The sequence below is a fragment of the Bicyclus anynana genome, chromosome 12 (assembly GCF_947172395.1).
Source record: "Bicyclus anynana chromosome 12, ilBicAnyn1.1, whole genome shotgun sequence".
Lineage (NCBI taxonomy): Eukaryota > Metazoa > Arthropoda > Insecta > Lepidoptera > Nymphalidae > Bicyclus > Bicyclus anynana.
Genome location: NC_069094.1, coordinates 4,093,837 through 4,118,254, shown reverse-complemented (window position 1 = coordinate 4,118,254; position 24,418 = coordinate 4,093,837). Strand labels below are relative to the sequence as shown.

At 36.7% G+C, this 24,418-nt stretch overlaps 1 protein-coding gene across 2 annotated transcripts in view; it reads right to left on the bottom strand.

Moving 5' to 3' along the window:
* Nucleotides 1–24,418, bottom strand: part of LOC112043465 (uncharacterized) — a 104,422-nt gene that overhangs the window by 41,009 nt on the left and 38,995 nt on the right. The window contains exons 1-2 of one of the 2 annotated variants that reach the window (XM_024078875.2): nt 12,981–13,110; nt 12,588–12,879 (exon numbers count right to left, since the gene is read on the bottom strand). The gene's annotated coding sequence lies outside the window, so the exon portion shown is untranslated. Of the gene's footprint in view, nt 1–12,587; nt 12,880–12,980; nt 13,111–24,418 lie in introns of those variants that run through there. The other variant, XM_024078876.2, reaches the window with a different exon arrangement.

The window sequence follows — 24,418 nt, the reverse complement described above, 5'->3', positions numbered from 1 at the left end:
AGTGGATAAAGGGAGTGTTAGATATCTGTCAAAGGCGCCTTTAACCCTACACACATCGTTCACAAGTGCGTGACTCCACTCATTATTTGCCACTCAGGGTTTATTTGTAATATTCTTAGTGGGAATTGTTAGACCTGATAGACTTTTATTCAATAATTGTGTTTTGCAGACAGCCGCTTCTGATTTCAAACCAGTTTTCTCCGACATATACAAAACGCACATAAACATTTTTAATATATTGTTTAGAACAGTTAGAGCGATGATCCATTAGATTACGTTACAATCGCTACGAACAACGGACAGTGCTGTTTCGTGCGTTGCTCTTGCGCTGAAACGTCGTGCGTCTACGCAACACAGGTGTGGCATACGAGTTGATCCTTTGCGTTGCGTCGACGCAATTAATGAATCATCAGCCTGCAGTCAAAGCAGCCCAAAAATACATTTAACAATGAAATGAAGATTACTCAAGTGTGCAAAGGCTAACTTATTGCTAAAACAACACTACGACAACTATTTTGAGTAAAGGAATCTAATATATTGTTACAGGACCGCTCTAGAGAAGTTTTAAAAGATTCGTTATATATAATAAGTACATAATACTAACATCTACGCATGACTATTGTTGTATTCGTAAGTTAACAAGTATTTCTACTAGAGATGTGCCGAGTACTCGGTTGGTACTCGGTACTCGGCGTACTCGGCGAATTTTTTAATACTCGTACTCGGCCGAATAACTCGGTCAGTGAATGCCGAGTATAATGTTTGTTGAATGTTTTAGAAAAGCATTATTTAGGTACATATAATTAAATCAACAGTGTTAATCAAAAAGTATTCATTAGTATTCAAAGGAAATCTCTTTAAACTTATTTCGTGGTAGTTCATTATGAATGTTATTTAAACGGGTACATACCACGATAAAACGACGAGATTTTTATTGTCGATATTTCGACCCAGTTGCATGGATCGTGGTCACGACGGGACTGAAGTTGCGAGATGAGAAGTGAAGTCAGCTGTTAGGGGCAAAATCGATCTACCCTCTTTCTTGTTCTTTTTCTTTTTTCAACGACCTCGCGTTTTTGGCTGTTTAGGCAAACCACACTCACGACATCGCTTTTGTTATTATGCGTATCGCGGCGCCCTCTTGGTTTGCACAATTCTACCACCGGGTTCCACTCGCTGGCTAGTTTGAAACCATCTTCCCGATTGAAATTTTTGTATTTTCGAATTTCAATGGCTTCTCGAACTACTCGGGGTATATAGTGGCGGTCCGTGGAAATAATGCGTGGATTATGGATCTCAATCCAATGTTTAGTTCCCGGTTGTAGAATGTGATCAGCTATCGCAGACTTTTGCGGGTCGTTGTTTTTTATCGCTCGTATATGTTCTGTTACACGGGTTGCTATGGGCCTCTTCGTTTGTCCAATATAAGAGCTACCACAGCTGCAGTCGATTTTATACACACCCGGACACTGGTATGGCAAACGATCCTTTCCTGGAGAACCCGTCCCGAATTTCAGTCCCGTCGTGACCACGATCCATGCAACTGGGTCGAAATATCGACAATAAAAATCTCGTCGTTTTATCGTGGTATGTACCCGTTTAAATAACATTCATAAAGGAAATCTCAATAAAATTAAAATGAAAGATTTAAAAGAGCAACTGTTGAGTTTCCCGTCGCCCTTCTCAACAGGAGACTGCGCCTTCTGAGCTGGTGGTAGTCACTACAAATAGTCAAACTTTAAGTTTCAAAAGTGCTTGTAAACTAAGCCTACTTGAAAAAAACAATTTTGAATTAAATTAATACTTGTTTACGCGCGCGCAATGGGAATTTGATTGAACCGAGTTACTCGGCCGAGTACTCGGTTGAAAAAAAATTGAACCGAGTAAAACTCGGCACTCGTTACTCGGCGCATCTCTAATTTCTACCGTACTGTTAAGATCTAATTTTAGAGCAAACATTATAAAATGTAATCTTATCAGTATACACTATAATATATATACATATCCTATTGAAATCGTTGTTGATAAGCAGTACCGTATAACTGCGATGATTCATTGCTACATGGTTACACGGAAACAAGAATACACGGAAGCACTAGAACCAAAATTGATAGTGTGGTGCTAGCTTTAATAGTAATATGTCGCATTGTGAAAGTTCACATCCAGAGTTGCCAGTAAAAGTTTGATTCTAGCAATAAGGCCACCTTTGCATGCCTTTTCTCGATAGTTTATTTTTTTGAAAAATACATGTTTTGCCCACATTTTGCTTTCAATCTCAGGAAGAGCAAACTTATTTTCTTAAATTTTTGTTTTATATAGAAAATTAGATATATATCTTGAACATGGCCATTTTGTTTTCCGTTATATATGTTGTTTAATTTACTTGCAATTACGTAAAAATGGTTTTGGCGCTCATGCCATAAAATTTGCGTCGCGCGTCAATCGCTCCGTGCTTTTCACTCACGTGAAAGTCATAATTCGGCGTCTCGTTTGCGCTTCGAATTTTATCCATATCATACCTACCAACGCGCTGCGCGCTCTTAAAAGATCTAGACCCAAAAAGGCATTTTCGAAAGACCAGGCAAGAGTTCCTATAACTACAATAGTAGTGATCAGTTATTCACCACATATCTTTACTCTGCCACAACAGTTGTAACTTTTGTGAAAACACCGTCATGTTTTTTTTTTATGTAGGTTGCTTTCAAACTGCTCAAAATAAAACCTTTTTAATATTTTTTTTTATTTTGCCAGTCGTGAACAACCAGACTTTTAAAACTAGACGTTGTAGCGAAGTTGTGGTCTCACACATATTTCTTACAAGAATTAAGAAAATTACTTTTGTTTGCCGCAAACACTAGCGTCAAATTCCTTTGATTGTTAGCACTTGTATATTTGTATATGCGAATGTGAGTTTGTATAGTTGTTTGTTACGCTATGACGCCTAAACCACACTTTTAAAAATTTATTTTACCAATTGAAAGCTACATTATCGATTACGAATTCCCGATAAAACGGTAACATCGCAGGTGAAAACGCGCAGCGTCCGCTAGTCTACACAAAATAACAAAAAGAAACAATAGAAGACTTATCGAGTTTACGCTCAGACCAATTATTGTATAGGACCTGCCTCGCTAGACGTTCCATTTCTGTCAAAGTATATGTATGATCAACGATCTAATGCGATTATAAAATCTGTCTCTATAGAATCGATGTTAAATAGTTGTAATCGTGTTCGTCGGTTAAATAGCTCCGTAAAAATACCTTTTTGTGTAATTGAATTGTGTAAAAAACGGGCAAAAACTTCTAGTTTAGTATAAGATATATCAAATCTAAACTCGTTTTCCTCAGAAAATGACAGACAAGTTTGTTCGTGACTATGAGTGCGATACAGGTCCTTCTATAATTGGTCTGAGAGTTTACGTCATCAACGGATTTTAAATATACAAGGCAATTAGACCCTGTAAACGATATACAAATCGTTATCATAATAAATTAATGTAGATAAGTCAATTATCTAACTATCACATGTTTGTGTACTCGATGATAGCTTAATATGAGCAATTAAGACGATTGTGGAGCGAGGCGTCTGTTATCTGGACTTGATAATGATAATAATATTTGGAAACCTACGATGTATTCGTACTTCCGATTTGTATATGTTACCGTTAAATTGTAAAATACGTTAGTTTATAATTTCACTCGTGATATTATAATCTACCGTCATATTGTGAACTGAAAATACTGATTACAATTTGAACGTGTTATTATTCGTGTTAATATACCGAAAAAAATTTTAATAAAAATAATTCAACCGACTTCCAACTCGAAAATTAACCTAAACTAAAAAGCAAAAAATAACATCTTACCTATATGCTACCTTCTGATCAGTTTGAAGGCGGTGCCAAGCCAGTGATGTTTTAATTTAAGCCGTTTAAATTACAAAATTTCTGTGGTCCTTTCAAACCTCCTCCTTTTTGGAAGTCGGTTAAAAATAACACATTGTGATCATTTATCAAGTGACAAATTGTGATCAGTATTTTCAGTCCTTAATAAAACGGCAGATTATAATATCACGAGTGACATTATAAACTTACGTATTTTACAATCTAACGGTTATATGTAAACTATCGGACGCCCGCGATGTTGTCCCTCCCTTACTTTATTTCCCCTGATTTTGTAGAAATTGGACGATACACAATATTCAAATTACGTTTAATAAGTAAAAATACGAATATGTTTATTTAGAAAATTTAATAATAAATCTAGTAGGACAATTGCGTTACTCAATAGCCTATGACACTCACAAATAACGTGGCTTTTTAGTGGTAAAAGAATTTTCAAAATCGGCGCATTAGATCCTACAATATCACAAACTTTACCACTTTATAATAACAAACTAAATCATAGACGTTATAAAAAGTTGAGACTTTTACCAATATTGATTTGTAAAGGTCTCAACTTTTTAAAGCTTTTAAGATCAAAAATCAAAATGGCGGCTAGTCATAGCCCACAAAAATCATTGAACCCCTTTAATCTCATCCTCATCCTATTCTCCGCGCACAAAAAAAATGTTAATTTCCACAAAATTATTTAGCTAAGCTCATAATTAACCATTGCAATAAGATCTGCATCTATTCAATAGCAAAATCTAATGTATCCCACACTCTACTAAGTAGAGTATTAGTGCTAAGCAATTCAGACAGGTATAACGGCAAACCGGCAGTAAACACGTAACGAATGGTGAGATCGAACCAGCTCGGTCGGTGCAAAGAGCGGGGAGCTAGGGTTGTACAACCAATGAGCTATAGATCTATCTCTCGCTCAATCTATCAAAATAGAGTGAACCTTTTTGGTATCGGATAAATTTCTTTTTCGTCCATTTGTCCATGTCGCATTACATCAGGCTGCGGAGTAGGAATAGGCTCGTCATAGCAGCCAAATTCGCATGATTTTATAAAACCACACATTTTTTTATTTATATAAAACGCATTTCATTAATATGTAGTGGAAATGAGGTTTACATCCATATATCCAATTACTCTTTTTTGAGTCATATTAATAGGTAGGTATTTACAAAATATTTATTTATATTAGGTAAAATATAAGCTTAGTTATGACTGTGAGTGATTTGTTATTTATCAGTTGATAAACGTGCTTACCTACGCAACTTCCGTTATTGATATTTGATATTATGTCAGATATTGGTAAAATAATAAGTATTTAAAATTTGGAAAACCCAAAACTCTTAACATTTGCTCATACCGCCATTTCCTTTTTTGATTTATCGTGTACCTACCTACAGCACAATCTTAAACACTCCGCATGACGAGTGCACTAATTGTTTCATTTTTATAGAGCGTGACATTTTAGTATTAGGTCATCTTTATCAACCCATATTCGGCGCACTGCTGAGCTCGAGTCTCCTCTCAGAATGAGAGGGGTTAGGCAAATAGTCCACCACGCTGGCCCAATGCGGATTGGCAAACTTCACACACGCAGAGAATTAAGAAAATTCTCTGGTATGCAGGTTTCCTCAAGATGTTTTAGCCTAGCTATATTGCAACAAGTTCATTGGTAATTAATTTTTTGAACATGTAAACGCTTTCTGTCTTTAGTTGCAGTGCCAACCTGTAAAACTGTGTAGTTCATAGCTCATTGCTTACATTTATTTTGTAGGTAGGTAGAGCAGTTAAGCTTTTATGAACTGCACACTATTCATAGCTCATTGCTCACCTGTATTCTGTAGGTAGGTAGAGCAGTTAGTTCTTTTGAACTGCGCACTTCATAGCTCGTAGCTCATTGCTCATGTGCACGTAGCAACCCTAGTACTCGACGGAGTGCCGACGCGGAAGTGGCGCGGCGGTGAAAGTGCGGTGAAAGCGCGCGTCGCAACATTTACCTAATCGCGCTCTGCACGAGGCCGCGTTACATCACTCGACTTGTGAAAGTCAATGTTATGTGCACAGACATACACCGAATACCATATTACGCTGACATTTTAAGGTTGTATTAATTTGTCAATCAATTTCGGGGTCACGTCAAACGTGGTGTAGGGCAAAAATCCATATCTGTAATTGCATACTTTTTATTTACAGGGTATTTCTGGTGCATTTGTTGCCTTATACACTACAATACACACATAACTACCTCGTTAGTCCAGCGGTTATCTTGTCTATTTACGGAATCAGATGATGAACACTATTAGCTCACTTGAATCAATGAAGTGGTTCATTTTATTGAACTACTTCATTGACACTATACTACTAGGCTCTTTTATCTAATGACATTAATAAATTACTTATTTTTTTAGATTCTGAATATACCTTAAAACGTGTGAATTTTGGAGTAACGATTTTTACTTCAGAAATTCTGTTCATCGTAATAGGTAACGCCGATATCTTCGGTTTGGTTTATCGCATTTTTATCGTTTAGCTCACAGAACATAGATACATCCGTGGCTTACGATGCCACAGACGAACATAGGCACACACTATGATGTTAGAAGAAAAAAGAGGTAGATAGGTTACATAAACCACATTTGATGTTTACAACTGGCACGCAAATATCATTTCAGCGGCGTTGTCAACGGCGTGATAACAGTGCTGCGATTGAGCTCAGGGTTTGCTAATTAACATAGTTATAATAATATTATAAGCTATCTACCTCCTTTTTCTTCTAACATCATAGGACACACAGTCAGACACGACGAACTTATCACATCTCTCTCTGTTACATGGAGGTGGACAGTTAAAAAAAAATAAGATATTGTAACTAATAAGATATGTCTATTTATCTTCCCAACAACAATAACAATTTAGGTAGGTACATGAATAAAGTTTTTGTCTATTTAAAAATGCAAGATCGTGTAACCTTCTTGGCCATCGACTCGTTATGCCGATGTTAGCTTTAAATTACACCCCAGTACTAAACACGTGAGAAACACGATGCCAATGCAATTAATCATCTAATATTTATTAACTAAGCAACGACACAGCCCCATTATTATTATACTAAGAACACGTTTTGTAACAATGAGTCGGTAGGTATTTTTCGCATGGTCGACAGTACGGCACGTGATTCAATAAAAATAATTCTTACATTTCAGCATAATAATTCTAAGCTAATAATTGTTATGTTATCACGAGCGCAAAAAAGGGCTTGACCATTTTTTTTTTCAATTGTACTCAAAATTTGAATAATCAATACAAAAGTACGATTATTAATTCCAGACAGTAAAATGACAAGTCCAACTGTCACTTAAATGTCATTTTACTGATTGGAATTAATAATGATATGTAAGATCAATCGTATGTACGATTATTAATCCCAGTCAGTAAAATGACATTTCAGTGACAGTTGCACTTGTCATTTTACTGACTGGAATTAATAATCGTATTATAAGTACTTTTATAACTCGGAAAAGTTTGTCTTATTAAAAAATAGTAAAAAATATTGTTGTCATGATAGCCCGATTTATGAGGAATGGCATACCTATTTATGATTTAAATGGCTTGAGTTACTGCATCACTTTTGGCACCGCCTTCATACGATGTACTCAATAATTTTAAGATCAAAACATGTACCATATTCTAGCAAATAAATTATTTGATTGATTGATTGATTGATTGTTAGTTATCGCTTTTTAGTTTATTTTTGTGATTTTTAAGTCGGTTGAAATTTCGGACTTTTTAGTTTCTGTAAGACCTTTTATTTTAAATCTAAGTACAGACAATGTCATTCCTGACTTGTATACATTCTTGCTAGAAAATGTTATATCGATGGTCCCAATATGATTGGTACGCTCGAAAAACATTACCCTCCTTCTGATGTAGTCGGGTAAACAAGAGAATGTAAACAAAACAATGTAGTGTTAGCTAGAGAAAGCGGTGGGGAGTTATCTCCAATACAACGCCTGTGCCGGAATGATAGCGGCTATCTAACTAGGTCACGGAAGACCTACATCATACGAATCAACTAGACCATTTTGAGTTATGTGTTTACGTTGTTCACTCCCGTTTTGGAATTTATAACTCATTTATCACCCAGACGATGTTCCGATTTAGATAAATTATGTAACAAGCACATAATAACCTCAAATATATAATACACAGGCTCAGAGTCTACACAGCGGGCGATGGAACGAGCTATGATATGATCGAATCATAAATGAGGAGATCCGTAGAAGAATCAAAGTCACCGACATAGCTCAACGAGTTGTGAAGCTGAAGTGGCAATGGGCAGGGCACATATTTCGAAGAGTTTACTTGGCGACAGAAAAAAGCTCTACAAGAAGCACGGGTTATTCAAAATTGAAATGGGAAATCACCAATGTGACTTTCGGTCGCGGTGAAGGAAAAGGTGAAGTTCACAAACGTGACTCACACGGTAAGACGACGTATTGTCCCGGGATACACGTGTAAAAAAACACGTGTAAAAGGATCACACGCGAAAGAATTGTGCACGTGTAAAGAGGTCGCGTAAAAATAGCGTAACACAAAACACGATCCCTTTTGTACAAGCATATCTGTTTATCAAGTCAGGCACTAATGATCAATACGCCGATAAAACTGATCGTGTGTTGGTCGCGATGTGCATGACATCATGCCGAGCGCGAACGATCAGTTTTGTTGGACGTCAAGCCATGTGGGCTTATCGGATGGTGAGTGGCTAGCATTCTGAACTGACTTTAATACGTTGTTTTCGCCTGTGATGTCACCCTTTTAAAGGCTTCCACTGAAAACGAGCGCTGCAGCTAGCTGCAGATTTCTGCTGATCTTTATTTGGTCAGTGCGCTTTATTTTAGCTTAGTTAAGGTTTTATACTGACCAAAAAAAAATACTTTTCTTTCTTTCATACAATGTTTGTTGTAGTGAATAGGCTTCAAAACTACTGGATCGACTTTAACCATTTTTTTTCATCAATAGAAAGTGAGCGAGTAACAGAGTATATATTTCATCTTTGTATTCTGATGAGAAAGGGAACTACGCGGATAAAACTGCGGTGCATACCCTAGTCGGCTATAAAGCCACGAGCCCATGAGGCAAAAGTATTGCTGCTGTAGAGTCGTAAGTACGTAAGTGTCAATAAAACAAAACCTTTTATCGTGAAATCCTTGACCTAAAATAAAAACAGATAATAGTTATCGCGTGACCCACTACGGTGAGTGTCTTATTTCTTATAATAATTAAAATTGAATTGTTCAAATTACACAACTTATGTTGCTGACGACAATAAAATAAAGACAATTGAATTAAACGGTTTCCCACTCTACATAAAAATATACTTAAATGATATTTCAATTTCTTAGGCGCTGTAAATTTGTACCTGCTTGTTCTTAACATAAGGAACAAGTACATGTACTTTGGTCTTTATAGTCATCAGTACATTTTTTCGAATACGGTGTAATATATTTAAAAACTTATGCAATGTTAATTCTAATTGGATAAGTCTTGCATAGGCAACACAACATATTCGTACTCGTATCCCTAGACGAGAGAAAGAGAAAATAATGTCGACTAATAGCGGAGGAATTGAAAATATCACTCTCTCCCTTTCATCGCGATGTGACGAAAGAGAGAGCGACGTTATCGATTCCAACGGAATTCCGGTATAAAATACAGGTCTGTTACTCGCTGATAATGTAACTTTCCATTGATTGGTAAATTCTATTGGTTCAAAAATTTTTGATTTGTGGAACACAAATATTTGATAATAAGATTGAAATGGTTCAGAAAATTGTTTGTCTTAAAGTTTATAAATCATGAGTCATGATGACGAGTAAATAAAGTGAGCGGAAAAGAATTGGGCCAAAGAAGAAAGTTGTAACTTACATTTAAGATTAGGCGGGAGGAGCTAAACTTAGAAAACTTTTTCGACTAGTGATGGGCGTTGCGGCCTGCCTCCTGAGAGTGACTCATAGAAAGAATGCCTCTTTTTACAACTAATGAATCACTAAGCTCATTTTTATTATTAAGTCTCAAACTTATGTTATTATAATTTGTATTATAGGTATACTTAATCAAATAACTATTACTGTGGATAATAATAATCTCTAAAGATAAACAATCATAATAGATAAATATTGAAGTAGACAAAATCCATTTCAATGCTCGTGTTGACCTATTAGAGTCGAATATAGTAAATCGATTACACTTGCATCGTCGTAAATATTACATTTTGTTATGATGCATAGCATAAATTAGACGTTTTCTAATAATAACTTATCAGCAGGTAAAAAACCTCATCGGCGCCATTTATTTTACTCAGAACAACTGACTAAATCAGAGAGGTATCCAAATACACAACGTTCGCTAATTTCCGAATACTACGTGACTCATCTAAGGAATTACCGTGGTGTTATTGAAAGGAATTATTATCTGAGCGTAGGTTTCGTTGGCAATAACATTTATATTAAATTTGCTAATTTGTATACGTTTTCTGATAAATGATTTTGTCGAAATAGTTAATTTACTAATCATTTTATTCAATAGCTACATTTGCCGAGATTTTCAGGGTGATGGTGATTAGGAGAGTGAAGCAAAAGGAATACAAAAAAAACATTTATTTTTTCTATTTGTTTGTCACCGCAACTACTCAGCCTGTTTTGCAAAGTTAGATGCAAATAATAGTCTTTGTTCCATCTAGATGGAATAAAGGAATTCTATCCGACAAAAAACAAACGGTTTCGCTGGCGTTCACTAGTAAATATAATAGCATTAGTAGCTAGCGAGTAGAGTAAAGAAAACATGAAAACGCTGCTGATGTATGTTTGACAGCTGCTTCGCATTACGAAAACGGCATCGAGACAGTTAAAAGCGCAGCGTTACATGCTCCGTAACATTAAAACATTGTGTGTAGATTTTATTTGAGCGGTTGATGTTGATACACAAGTAGATTTAATGAGCGGCTTCCTCGTCGGTGCCGGTGTCGGTGGCGAGTAGGAAACGCAGGCCGCCCGCTGAAGCGCCTTGACCCACTTACGCCGTGCCTACTTGTACCTCTCTACGTAGAAATAGCTCTTGCAACAGCATCGAGATGCAGTCGACTACATCGATAATGATTTATACGAAAGTGCTTGAAGGATTTAACTTGAAGATATTTAGTACGTAATTGATGCAATCGCAATTCATTGAATTGATTATTATTTATGATTATTAACATACCGAGCTAGATCGTTTATTATTGCATATTGTATAGTTAATTATACTATTACATTTATTAATTAGAAATTCTCACCATAATAATACCGAAGTAATAGAGTCCTTTTGTCGATAGAGACTTCGAAAATGGACAAGTTCATATCGATATTATTTCATAGGTAGTAAAGGCTTGTTTTGTAGAATTTGTACACAACTCCTAAAGCAAATCGAAAAATAGATTCGAATGCCTTAAAATATACTGGTTTAAACATATTTTTGAGTGCACTTTATTTCATTTTATTTATTAAGTTTACAAATTAATTAACACTTAATGGTATCAGTCTAATCTTAATTAATGGAGTCTCAATAATTATCATTTGTTATTAGAGTAGAATCATTTATATGTACGTATATGTATAGTATAGGTGCCTTTTCATTGATGTTTCATTAGTTAATGTTTTTATTACCATTTCCTTATTTTTGTACTTTGGTGATTCCTCTATGTACGTTTTCCTGTGTTTAGCAGCTCCTATCAGTAAGAAAAAATAAATAGCAGCTAAACCATACGATATTTTAAATAATATATAGCTACATAATATACAAAAGTGTCAACAGCGATCTAAATTTAGTGAACTAGCACGCGAGGTCACTTTGCGCGTCAGTTCCCGATTTCCTGAAGATGGCGCCCGTGTTCACCATATGATTACAGTTTAGCCTCGCGCACCTATTCAACTAGCAGTTTATTATACTGAATAGGTGCATAATATTATATTAGATAATCAACAATACTACACTCATCAGTTATCGTGAGAATTCATGGAGCGAACTATACCTACCTGCATGAACCATAGAATATTAAAATTTATTGATTATAGCCTGCGGCACATACAAAGATTTGACGGCTACCTGACCATAATAAAACTTAACCAAGAGTTTCAAAATCTTGAATAAATAAATATTTACAATAATAATCAAGTACGAAATAGCCTTAACATTCTGCTTGTCATTGTAGTTTCGAATAAAACTTTGATATATTTAATTTGTAAATTAGTTAAACTTTTAAAATCTATTAAGACAACTCTACCATTAAATATGGTATTTTAAAACTATACCTAGTTCGCATTTTTGTGAAATGAGAAAAAATATCCCAAACAATAAGAGGTAGACACTTCTTATAGCTCGTTTTAAAACATTATTCCACCCAATACTAGAATGAATCGTCATTTATAAAATTGAGATTTGGTTTTCACTCCTTTTTTTTCGAAATAAAAATTATACTTTATAAACGAAAATAGAAACGCGGACAGGTATGATACGCTTGCGATTTATTCAAATCGAATACGCTTAGAAATTCCGCTAAAATTAGAACAATGGCCTCATTGAAGCGCATAACAAGTTTAAAATCAATAGAACATTATTTCGAGACAGTGATATTAAAAGTTTACTTACGATTGCCATATTGTCGTCTGGAATCCAAAAATGTTACCAATCCATTAACTAATGACACAAAATCACTTGATCGCAGTGCACGAGAATAGGAAAGTTACAGACGTGGACACTTCACTAGGTTCACTTGTGCACAGAATCAATCAATCAATCACTCAGTGCTCAAATCCAATAATGCACAGCACTGGTAGAGTTGCATAAAATTAACACAACGTTCATTCGATAACAGTATAAATATGGTTACATAAAACTACACACACCGTATCTGGGTTCACACCCAGCTCCAAGTAGGTACCTGTAACAAGACAAAGCCGTTGTAAATTTTACGATTTTTGAAGACTTACGAGATACGCAAGTCCCGTTTTTACACAGTCATACTGTACTAGTAATACTAACTTGGTTCGCAATAATAAGAGTCAGTACTAAAATGAATAACTAGGACGTAAAGAATTTAACACTTTGCACAGTCGAGGCGCGTGCTATCGAGCCGCTGACCGAACGCTGACTGAAGGCGCAGGGGGAGAATCGGTGGGAGGGGGGCACAGACGGAGGACAAAACGAGGGAGGGAGACTGTCTGGTCGACTGGTTGGCCGACCCATTGGCACGGCACGCACACAACTCCGTCGGTATAGTTTCTAGGCTGATTTGTTTTACGCCTACAAGCGCGCCTCTCGAAACAAACGCAGAGAAATATCGCTAATTCATTAACCTTCGAGCGACTGCTTGTTCAGAAGTCCTCTGGAATGCTTGACTAATCGGGAGACAAATCACCGGAAGCATTGCAACAGCCAACAGCAGCAGTCGAGTCCGCAACCTTCAGGAGTTGTCATGGCCACGCGTTCGAGCGTTAAAGGTCATCTCTCAGTGTTGCTTCTCGCATCGATCTCTTCTATAACCTAGCTATCCCTTCTACTAGACATAGCTACGACTAAATGCTTGGCTAGATTTATCGCGAAATGCTAGCATGGTTACAAAGAGCTAGTGATAAGGACAGTTATGCGAAAGCGAGTGAAGGAAACACCGTTTTTAGATAACTCAAGGTGATAAATCTGACGTAGATACGTAAACAAAGGACATTAAAGAGCGACAGATTGAGGAAGGAAAAATATATAATTTTAAAATATAGATAAACTAGCCGACGCCTCGCAGTTTCCCCTCCGTAGTTCATGTTCCCTTGAGAATACGGCGATAAAGTATTGTCTATAACATTCAAAAATAACGTGGCTTTCTAGTGGTAAAAGAATTATCAAAATCGGTTCAATAGATGCAGAGATTATCCCCTTCAATACCACAAAGTTTGCCTCTATCTAATATTTCAGCAGTGGTTTCACGCGCGTAGTTTCCTTTTCCGTAGAAATATGAGGATAAAATATAGCCTATGTCACTCATAAAGAATGAGGCTAAATAGTGGTAAAAGAACTATCAAAATCGGTTCAGTAGATTCAGAGATTAACCTCACAAACTATGCCTCTTTAAATATTATTAATAAGTATATAGATTTATATAGAGCATTTTAGTTTTAAGTGTTTTTACAACGACAAACAGACAAAAACCATAAGAAATCGACTAGTTTTCTTTGGTCATAAATATAATTCACATACCGACATTGAAGTGTATTTATTTTTATTTTATAAAAACCGTATAAACAGAAGTAGATTAAAGAATAAGCATGTAATTAGCATTAAACGAATCCAAACCGGCCGTTTCCTAGTCTATTAAACAAATAATAATAAAAATGTTGATAGCCTTGTAGAATCCATCAATGCTAACGTACGCTAAATGCTGTTTAAACTAAAATAAATCATGCGAGTGAACGTTTATAGTGATCGTTTATATTATTGACTCAAAGTACAATTTATGGAGGGCGTAACTACATACTGAATTTTGATCTGCAACCTAATTAGATACTTGAAAACCATGTACTTATACCATAGAATAAGTACATATTAAGTACAAGTACAGAAGATTCACTGCGCAACATCATTTGAATAAATAGCGACTCTCGGTACCACACAATAAGGCGCAATTCAGTCCGAACAATATTGTTAGCGTGCAGTTTTATTATTTACCTACAACTCTTATTATTGTTACATCTATTCAAACAACGTTAGGGTTGTCTTCAAATATAAAATACTTAATACTAGATTTAACGTGCGGCTTACTTACACAATACAGACATCACTACTTAGCCTCAAAGAAAGCGTATAGCGTGGTATAGCCTCTGTTATGGGTACTTATTTATATGGTTAATTATTTCATTAGTTTGAGATTGCCTTATTAAGGGTGTTTTGTTAAATATCGAGGGATTTCTGATATTTATTACAAATGCATTGATTCATTTGGCAATATCCTCCATAAACTGACGCAATAAAGTGACATAGTCACCTAGAGCTGACAGAAAATCCCAGATCATGAGATTTCTGACAGAAATCAACATGTTGACCGCGATACGTACAAGCACTGCTAAGCGCTTTATGTTTTGTGATATGTAGAGGCTATAGGGGTTTCTTTTCTTTTGTCATACGGTGAAATGGCCTACTATTGTCCCAGCTTCAATCACTAAAGATATTCATCATATATATATATATATATACACACATTCAGTTGAGTCACGAATATACTCCCTGTTAAAATTGCCCACTGTCTCTCACGACAAGACGTCTAGGTTCAGAGCTTCAGACAAAAATATAAAAATAAAAATGCGTACACAATCTTCGCGGGGGTAACGCACTTGTTTGATTCCTCGTCTTTCCCTCTCGCACTCGGCAATTCAGGTTTTTTTGCCCGCATGCCGAGTCATGGCCTTAGGCTGCATTCACATTAGCGCAAAGTCGTAGCGTAGCGAAATGACCATGTTTTTTCACTTTACAGTATATTGAACTCTATCTTGTTTTGATGACTATTGACTATCTTAATGACAAAGATTCATGAAAGCAATCGGCTGTTTTCTTTTGCGCACAAGACAGAACATACATTTTACAAATTGTAACATTTATTTTTAAAAAGAGCAACTACCTAGGTGCTGGTGAGTTTTTTACTGGCTTGGTCAAATCTGCTTTTCGAACCAGTAGTAACACGGACAAGATTATTCAAAAGTAATTTTAACGAAACCTATAAGAATCGATATCAATATCAATTGAAATTTTATTAATAATTAATTGTGTAATAAAGTGGAATTCAGTTTTTCACAAATCTCGCGAGAACCATGGATTTTTCCGGGATGAAAAGTAGTCTATGTGTAAATCCAGAGTAAAATCTATTTCCATTCCAAATTTTAGCCAAATCCCTTGAGTAATCGCAGCGTCAAAGACGAACAAACATACTTACACACTTACACACAAACTTTCGCCTTAATAATATTAGTGTGATACATTTTTGTACACATGATGGCCGGTGATTGATTGACGGATTATTTGCTCGAGGCAGACGTTAGTAAGCGCTTCATCGCACATCTCCTGGCGCCAGGCGTCTTCATACATAATTAATAATTTTGTATTTACTTAACACGTCGTTAATAAATGGAGATAGAGTTCAGTATACTCTGCATTTTTCAATATAATCACCACATTTTTAACACGTTGCGATCATTTCATCATTACCAACCCATATTCAATTCACTGCTCGAGTCTCCTCTTAGAATGAGAGGGGTTAGGCCAATAGTCCACCATGCTGGCCCAATGCGGATTGGCAGACTTCACACAAGCAGATAATTAAGAAAATTCTCTGGTATGCAGGTTACATCACGATGTTTATCCGTCACCGTTTGAGACACGTGATATTTAATTTATTAAAATGCACACAACTGAAAAGTTGGAGGTGCATGCCCCGACCGGATTCGAACCCACACTCACATCCACTGGGCTATCACAGTTTGCTGGGGCTGCCACGTTGCAATTTTTTTCTTCAACTCTGCACCAGTGTGAATGGGTCCTTACGCCTTGAGCATATGGTTGTGCCCTGCGTCCTACGATCACGAGACTATTTCAAATGCGCGTGTAACGACGCAAGTTTAAACGCAAAACCAAACGCACCAGTGTGCCTGAGGCTTTACCAGTTCTTTATTTTTAATGGCAGCTCCACTGGTGGCAAATGGCGAACCTTTCACTAAACGAGCACGAGATTTCATCAAATTCTTCGAGTTTTTGTGAAATTCACTAGCTCTCAAACCGGCTAGAGTTCAACAAAGTTTACGTAATTTGACATTTGTAGATTACCGCATTTGTAATTATTTGGTTTTTAGTCACATTTATGTAGTTTTAGGAGTGTGAGAAATTTAAAACCTTCGCAAATAATTCATTACTTTGCAAGTTAAAAACTTTATGACAAACATCAAAATATTTCCCTTTAAAATAAAAAAACATTGTATAATTTAAACTATAAACCTTGGTTGCAGTTGCTATAACCTTTGATAACCTTGTAAGCCTTTTTCTTATACAATGCGAACTCTAGAGCTAAATAACATCTCACTTGGTACAGCTGAAATTAAAAAAAATACTTATCTGCAGTGCAGTCTCCTTAGCATCTCAATGCAATGAATTAGGTAACCTTGAAATAATTGGATTTTTTTTTAACAGGGCGATTTCTATAGAATCTCTAGATCATAACACATCACTGGCTATAGCTGTAATACAAACTAACATATCGGCAGTCTCCTTGATACGCCAGCGGAATTGCAAAACCTTAATTCGCAAGGTTGCAAGCGCGTTGCCGGGAAAGATAGCGTTAGAGGTCAGTCACGTCTTCGCGAGCCGTTTTTTCTAATAATAATTTACCTACTACGAGTATTAAAATTCGCCATACTTGTTTGTGGCGTGCAGATAATTGGTATGCACAAGGTTTTAACTAGGGTAGGCATTACTTTTTATAATTTTCAATACACGCAGGTTCACAAACCTCAGGGTACGCAGTATAGTTTAGCATTAATGATGTGTACGTCATATGCGCATTCTCTGCCTTCGATTCGAGGGCGTAGGTTCGAATCTGGTCCGGGAAAAACATCGTGAGGAAACCTGCATACTTATGAATTGTCTTAATTATCTATGAGTGTGAAGTCTGCCAATCCGCATTTGGCCTGCGTGGTTGACTAAGGCTTAACACTTCATTCTGAGAGGACTCATTCAGTGAGAAATATGGGTTGTTAATGACGAGGAACAAGACGTAAGTACAAATAGTACACAACGGAAAATTACTTTTTCAATACAGGTTCGTAAAGAGACCTTAGGGTAGGCAGTTGATTGTTGCATCTATGATGTGCACTCCACTGTCCGGAGTCATTTGTTTAATCGGCCCACTATTAAATACGAGAGAGGATATGGAGTTTATATCCACCACGCTGCTTTAGTTCGCGTTTGCGGGTGTGTGTAACTTTGGAGTATGTATAAAAGGCCTACATCGTAATGGATGTCCGTCGATGATGACAATACAGAGGCGTCTCTAGCTAAGTACCTAAGCGTGCTGAGCACTGTTAAAATGTAATATGTACCTGCTTACAAACAGCACTTCCAACTTACCACAAACTGTCTGTGTAGCAAACAAACACCTTGGAAGTAGTTTTCTATTTGCCTCTCTTTGCTAAAACTAGACACATTTATTTAGTAAGAGCTCTAGAATTCCATACAACATATAGGTATGCTTAAAGGAACATTTTATACTTGAGGTTACGTTAGGTTACACCGCGCCCGGGCCTGCCATTACAACCCGCGCGACGAGTGGCGTTCGGCCGCCCCTGGGATCGCGGCGCCCTCTTTACTCTGTCCCGGGTCAGAGCCCGGTAAAGACGCCCCTGTGACAATATCTACACAGGCTTAAACTAAGCTTAAAGTTTAGTTGTGTCACTTTTGTTCGCTTTTTACTAAGTATAAATTTGGAGTGTTTGGACCCTTGGAACTTACTTTCTCCTAAAGGCAGTACAGTCCAAACTCCTCATATCATAGACTGACATACAGCTTTCATAAAACTACGAAGATCTAGCCATCACAACCTCACAATCTATTCAAGGTAACTAAGTATATAAGGAAATTACCTCGAGAATAGACATCGCTTGCGCCACAGAGTCGTAATCATAACTCTTAAGTTAAATAATTTCGTACTAAGAGTACTTCGGAGAGAAAGTGAGCAAGCGATTACTTTCGTCGTCCAGTTTTAGACCGGTGCGCGTTGCAACGGAAGCGACCGTTACCCTCGTTTCGCGTAACCAGGCCACAAGTAAAGTTCACAACTAAGATGTTGACACTACATCATCAGCTTATTTATAACTAGACGACGCCTCGCGGTTTCACCCGCGTAGTTTCTGTGAGAATACAGGAATAGTATACGAGTATATGACACTCACAAATAACGTGGCTTTTAGTGGTAAAAGAATTTTCAAAATCGGTTTAGTTGATCCAGAGATTACTCCCTATAACACTATAAACTTTATCTCTTTATAATATGTATTAGTATACATAAGTCTACTTTTATATACAAATAAGCGCTATCACTTTCAGCGCCTTTGGTACGTCTAGCAATTTATGGAAATAACTTCAAGACGAACTCGATCTAATAAACTAAAACATTAAAAAATTACAAAAGTACGAAGCGAAAAAACAAAACAAACTAATAGGCACATATATAAATATCTATTTGCATTGTATTTTTCTTTTTAATTAAATCCTATACTGTATCATGATAATAAACAATGTGCTTAAAGCAGCATTAATACGTCTATAAATCAATTTTTAATGAGTTATTAAGTGTTGTTCATATAAAATCAATATGGGTAACGTTGATACAACGTTTTATTGATTATTTCTTTATTACTAGTTAAGAAACTTACTACTAAAATATTAACTGTTTGAAGAAAATATTTCAACATCGTATTAAATTGCATCATCTGTAGGAACTAGGAACTAGGGTAATCTCTGGATCTACTGGACCGATTTTTAAAATTCTTTTACCACTAGAAAGTCACGTTAATTGTTAATGCCATAGGCTATATTTTATCCTCGTGTCCTCGTACCTCTAACAAGTACACCAAATTATAATCTTGTTTATTTTACAAACGAAATTATTAATTACACTCTTTTTCAAGTCATCAATATTATCTTTCAGTGTGTTTTCATTTAAACTCGAATATATTCGGTGATTCTTCCTCAATTCATCTGACATATCTAAGAACACTCGCTCATAAATCAACATTCATACGAAAACAAAAAAAAAATTGAAATCGCTTCACCGTTCGGTAACAGACAGACAGACACGTCAAACTTATAACACCCCTCTTTTGGCGTCGGGGATTAAAAAAGGAACCCTAGCCATCCCCATTGGCTACCATACATGGTAGGAGCTATAAACATTCAGCTCTTATAAAATGAAGTTATTATGGCTATCACTAGAAGTACTTGTACACTAGACAAGTAGCGCCGTCTAGTTACGATTATACCAATCACAAACAGGAAGTACTCAGCTGAGGCACTTTATACAGTTAACTTTTACTTTTACGATCGGCAAGCATTATTTTTTTAACGCTTTTAAATGGATTCATGCGTGTTCTCTGGTATGCAGGTTTCACGGCGTATTCGTCGCATTGTTTCACGAGCGTTTATTGGAGTTAGTTTAAGACTCAAGTGATTCACATCACAGATTCGGTATTCGATGCCGTTATAATGGATTCGTGAACAATTCGGCGTTTGACCACTTGAATAATACATCAGGATTCAAATACCGAAAAAAGTGATTCGAATTTATGTTTCATCATTGTCAACCCATATTCGGCTCACTGCTGAGCTCGAGTCTCCTCTCAGAATGAGAGAGGTTAGGCCAATAGTCCACCACCATGTTTTTGATCAATTAATATGGGAACAAATTCATAACAAATAATGGATCTAATTTATAATTCTCGACCTTGGTAGATTTGGTACTAGGTAGTAGGTACATATAAAATTGCAACAGTGTAAACTCCTATACCCGTGATAACTTAGTGGATATGACCTCTGCCTCCGATTCCGGGGGGTGTGGGTTGGAATCCGGTCCAGGGCATGCACCTCCAACTTTTCAGTTGTGTGCATTTTAAGAAATTAAATATCACGTGTCTCATGTGAAGGAAAACATAGTGAGGAAACCTGCATGCCAGAGAATTTTCTTAATTCTCCGCGTGTGAAGTCTGCTAATTTGCATTGGGCCAGCGTGGTGGACTATTGGCCCAACACCTCTCATTCTGGAGGACACGAGCTCAGCAGTGAACCGAAAATGGGTTGATAACGAGGTACTTTATACCGCGACGAACCTTGAACCTCGTGATCTAAAACCACATACGCTGGCTATGTACTGGACCGACGAGGCTTGATGATTGTGGTTTTGGATATTATTGCAATAGAACGCTTAGTCTGTGGAAACTAACGATTGCAAGGCTCGCCTGACCTTGCGTCTCACGGACAACGCAATCAATTGGGTCAGTCGGACAACCAATTTCGCGAGGTTCGCAACTCATACATACACACTCGCAATAACACACACACATAAACACACCTACAGTCTACACACACGCAAACATACACACACGTATACACCGCAGGTTAACAATGTATGTTACGGTAATTTTCATTAAGTGATTAAATTAAATAATTCCCTCGAGGAAATAGAATTGCCGATCGACGGCTTATAAATACTGAGCAAAATGGATATGGTACAGATTACTGATAATAGTATCTGGATATTACTCGAGCGATAAACGGCTGAACCTATTTTGACAGAACTGTTATTGAGATATAGATAAGATACGGAGTAACATAAACTCACTGTAGGTATATTGTGAATTCCGCACAAACAATTAAAACCACTTTGTCGACAAAATCGACTTATTGGTTAATTTAATTAAGACGTGTTTGGATTTGCGAGAAACATCGAAACATTTCTTGTGAGTCATTTTTGTTGTTACAAGTTTTTGAAAAAGTTTCAATGTTTTTGTTATGCGTGAAATTTTAATATAAGTTAGTGTTTTAAAACTACTTAAGTGTTTAAGTAGTTGTTTTAAAACTACTAAGCAACCATTTCATAAGCTGCTATTTTATTAACCCTCGACGCAAAAAGAGAGGTGTAATAATGGGGTGCCTGTTTGTCGCATCGTAGCTTTCAAACAGATGGACCGATTTCGATGCGGTTTCTTCATTTGAATGTCAGTTTACTTGCGATGGTTCTTAGATGTTTGCTATCGGCCCAGCAGTGTAAGAGTATTAGCTCTTTTCTAAAATGATGTAAGGCATTTTGGCGTATAATTACTCTGATTATGCTTTACGCAGTATAATCGTCAAATGACAATTAATTAATAACTTCGACCTGATGCTGCAACAAGAATGGTCGCCAAAAATACCGATTATTCGAAAACTCACAGCGGAAATATTATATCGTAAACCAAAGATTATAATGTAATTTGGATTTGGATTTACGAGCATATACATAGAATGATATCCACCCAATCAATCCACAACACACACAACGATCCAACTTTTTAAGGGTTGTTCCATAAACTAAATTTAATTTTTTTAATTTTTTCATCGACCAATTTACTCGTATCGTACTCGTACGAAGCTCTCGCTGACCGTTATCAGCATGAAAGTGAAACATTTGACACTGATCTGACATTGCACCTCGCGGATGCCGCAAGTGGGTCACTCGGACACGCGACATTTTGCACTTTTTACAATACTAATATTTATTTACTCTTATTTATCCATGATGCCTGGCCGCTGTTGGTATTTTTCTTTCAATGACTACCTACAAATAGTCATTAAAAATTGAATTATTATGTATTTTTGTTTATCACGTTATAATTCTTATTGTATATTTGTTATTATATTATTGTTTATAGTTTATTTAATAGTACTACTATTATTAATACTTTTTACTATTCTGGTACGCTCAAACTGAAATGTACTAGCCTGTAAGTTCACATAAGTGAATGAGTTAATTCTTAGTGAAATAATAAATATTTTAAACCCATGCCTTATGATTTGAATAAAATTTCGAATGGGAGATTGTTTGTTACGCTTTTACGTGGAATCTTTTTAAAAATTCTTACACTAATAGAACAAGAGCAGTACTAGCAGTACAGAACTAACAACAGAGCTCGTTTTTCCGTTAGGTTAAAGGCTAGATATATTTTATTTTATTACTTACACAAAATGAAATAGAATTTCCCTAAACTACTAGGACTAGTACCATGAATATTTAGCATAGTCGTTTTTAAAAGCTAAAAAAATATTTTGACATTTTCTGGTATTGTTTCTACTATGTATTCTGTGGTAGAGATTTTCAAGTTAGACCTTGGTATGGTAAGTGATGATGCAATCTAAGATGGAAGCGGGCTAACTTGTAATTAGGAGGATGAAAATCCACACCCCGTTTAGGTTTCCACACGACATCGTACCGGAACGCTAAATCGCTTGGAGGTACGTCTTTGTCTGTAGGGTGCCTCCCACCAGCTGGACTAATTAAGAAAACCTCAATCGAATCAGCCGGGAATCGAACCCAGGACCTCCGACTTGTAAATCCACCGCGCATACAACTGCGCCGGAGGCCATAAAAGATAAAGATGAAGGGAATGAAAGTACTTTAAAGTAGTAGTAGTAGTAGTAGTAAAATTTCATAAGTTTCTCGGCCAAAGTCTAGGGCGTCCGCTAGTCTGTAATCTAGATAGATCTGCAGATAATATAATCTAACAGCTAACAGAGTAGTGGGTCAGATGTAGCGGGCGACACTGACCCGACCTTGTCTCTGCCGGCCAATAAATGGGTCACTGGGACACCATTTTGCTCTTTTTGCAGCTCGTCTGTCTGTGCATCGATCGTTGTCGATACCTTTGCCACTGTTTGTTTATTACCAGTTTATATTTGCATTATTTGCATTCATCATTATTTTTTAACGGCCCAATCCAGTGGATGTAACCTCTGGCTCCGATTCCGGAGGGCACCTCAAACTTTTCAGTTATGTTCATTTCAAGAAATTCAATATCGCGTGTCTCATAGGGTGAAGGAAGAAACATCGTAAGGAACCATACCAGAGAATTTTCTTAATTCTCTACGTATGTCAAGTCTGCCAATCCGCATTAGGCCAGCTGTCTAAGCCAATAGTCCACCACGCTGGCCCAATGCGAATTGGGATAGGCTATATATTATCCCAGTATTCCTACGGGAACCTGAAGGATAGAGGTTATTGTAGGGGTAGGCTAGAGGTAGGGTAGGGGTAGGGTGGGAGTAGGCTAGGTAAGGGTGTGGAAGAAGTGCACTAAAGTCAAAGCGAAGCTTGACCGGGCCCGTTAGTAATCGATAAAAAGAAAACATAACAATCGAACAACATTTAGGTTTAAGCGAAGATTTATAGGTGAAAAATCCAATTCAAAACGCATTGCGAACGTAGTGTGGACGAGACCTAACAAAGCTACATGTTGAATCTGTCTCCGATTTGATTTTTTTGTGACTCCACGTGTTCATTCGAAACGTTTACCATCCTCTATAAATAAAGATCGGCCATAGAGCCATAGACATGGGTGAGGTACAAAAACATGTCCTATTGCCTTTCTCCCTTATCCGTTGACGCAGGTAGATTTGATCTAGGGTTGTCACCACAGATTACAGAAGACATATGGCATTCATACATGAATCATGTATGAATGTCGAATGTGAGAAACTGAACATGCGATGGTAATTGGTAGGAAATGGACACTTTATAAATCATCAACTTGATTATTTTATAGTAATAGTCATGTAATTCCATAACTTTTACTGTATCTTTTACCGTAACGCAGTCGGTGGTCCACGTGTTGATAAGGTTAATTTTAAACCATCGCTGATAATATAAC